Below are 2,576 nucleotides of genomic sequence, written 5' to 3' on the forward strand. Positions count from 1 at the left end.
CTGCCTTTATATAGAGAACAGCAATGCTATGGCTCATTGTGCAATCAATACGTCATATTCCAAAGAAAATAATATGTGTAACATCTAGATCACCTTTGAAACACTGCCACAACAAGCACACACGCCTCTTGGTCAACGCCTCATGTCTGTTTATGGGTGTGCAGCTAGATAATCTTAATAAAACATATCTTGATATTAAACCATGTCTTCAGGTTGAACCAGTCCTACCTTACTGTACCAGTTAGCTGCAGCGGGGGACGTGGGTCACCCAATGGCTGTTCACTTATTTGCATGTAAAGATGTGTTTGTATATGAAAGAAGAGGAAGAAAGCCAGTGTTGGATGATCTGATCTAAGGTTTGCTTCTATCTTGCCAGCTGAGGTCCTGTGTTAGTCGCTGTCTAATAAATGATGCTCACTCAGTGGGGACACTGGTAAACTATCATCTCTGTCCTTCTGTTATTACAGACATATCTGAACTAACCGTGACCCCTCAACTCGTCCATGTTCTCTTTTGTTGAGTCGTGACGTTTCACTTGTGATGGCATAAGGCTGCTGTTCATTAAACGCTAAAATACAGAAATCTTGAATAAAACAATATTGGAAATTAAAAAAAGACTCCTTCTAAATCTATGGAGAGAAACATGATATTGAGTAAGGTTATGTTCCAAGTCTGAATTTTGACTTTCAAATGTTGATGGGATTCTGAATGAGGTTGATATAAAGTTATATATTCACTTCGGCTCTGTGCAGGTTTGTATCAGACGTGGGGAGACACAGTGAGCCCAAAGGCTCTTCAACCAGTGTAAGAAGGTGAATGCTCTTTTATGCATTTATTTATACAATATAATCATCATCACTTGGGTCTTACCTTCCTTTAGAGTAACTCAGTTAATATATCTGCTAATATATGTATTAACATCACTGGTAGTAACATAGAACACAATACCCATGTTGTAAAGCTGAGCGTCCAAGTTGTTTGCCTCTCCAAGCCTCTTCATAGAAGAATTTCAAAATTACTGCATGAAATTTTTTCATTTACTGGTTTCAAAAGTGACCGACATGTGGAAACAAGACATTGGTTTAAAAACATCTCACGTTTCAAACATTTGTTTTGCTCCACAAAGACTAATGCTATGAAGGTTTATTGAAGTGAATGCATTTAAATACAAAATAATGAATTCAAGTACTAATTAAACAGTGTGAATGACCATTGCGTGTGGCCACAGAGCCATACTCAAATAGCCCTTATATTGGGAGATGTGGTTTCTTACAAAGGTTTAGTTTTTATGATTTCTTTGTGTGAAATGCACCTTTATTGTAATGATTTCCAGTCCAGACTCTGTACTCTCTAAAGCTAAATATCGAGAGCAAGGGTAACTCTTGTTTTTCAGAGACTGGTTTTCTTTTATATTCATATATTTATATCAGAGAACTATTTTTACCTTCAGCAGTGAGCAGAGGTATGTGATCACCTTCCGTCCATCCTACTGTTCTTCTGTCCGTCTTTGTTTAGTTGTTTTTGTTTGTCTGTGACCAACATATCTCAGAACACACTAACTGGACTGACATGATATTTGGTGAACACATTTATGCTGCTATCCTGATTGTGTTGATCAAATAGAAGTTTGTGGAGAGTCTGAAACAAACACACTTCAAAGTTCTCTTTATTGAAAAGCAGGAAATGTGCAGAATAAAGTGATACAGAGCCTTATATTCAATCAATTATTAATTGTTGAAAAAATACATTTCAAATAGTTTGATTAATTGTATTGACACTACAGGACAAGAAGACATTAATAAAGAGTCCATCACTGGTATTGTATAATCATTACCTGTGAGGAGTCATATTCCAAAGAATATTTCTTTGCAGCTGTTGCCCTTGTGTTATTGGAGGTCAGTCATTGTGTAATCATTATCTGTAAGGAGTCATTTCCCAAAATAATTTGTCTTTGCTCATGTTGCCTGTCCCTCCAGCAGGTCGGTCATCTGTGAGGAGTCATATTCATAAGATATTTTCTATTTCCAATACTGTATCAAAACAGATGATGAAACTAGTTTGGAGAAAAGTGAACAAACATGTCATTGTTGTACTGACCTGAACAAAAACTTGAAAGATATATAGATATATTTATTTAATTTTGTGCTTTCCATCATGGGGTATACTTGCTTAATTTCTTAAAATTGCAAACAATCATAATATCTTGATGTATAAAATAGTATACACACTTTACTGTCCTATGATGGTGTCAGACCAACATAAAACATTAATAAATTCATATACACAATATATATGTAAATTCATATCACATTCAATAATGTCACAATTTATATACCTCTCATCTTAATCCGACACCACATCACACGTTATAAATATATATTTAGATGTTAGTTATAACATCTGCTATAAACAATTCATGCTTTAATACTTTTATATAATATTTTGTAAATAGAGATGTAAATACATTGTGAGGCTTTAATTGTTTTTTTTTTATACTTAAACAACATGTGTTATTGATATAAGATCTATATAAAACATCTGTGAGGCATAATAATTCTAGCTCTAAATGTGGTTAT

This window comes from Cottoperca gobio, chromosome 24, assembly GCF_900634415.1.
Source record: "Cottoperca gobio chromosome 24, fCotGob3.1, whole genome shotgun sequence".
NCBI classification, from domain to species: Eukaryota; Metazoa; Chordata; class Actinopteri; order Perciformes; family Bovichtidae; genus Cottoperca; species Cottoperca gobio.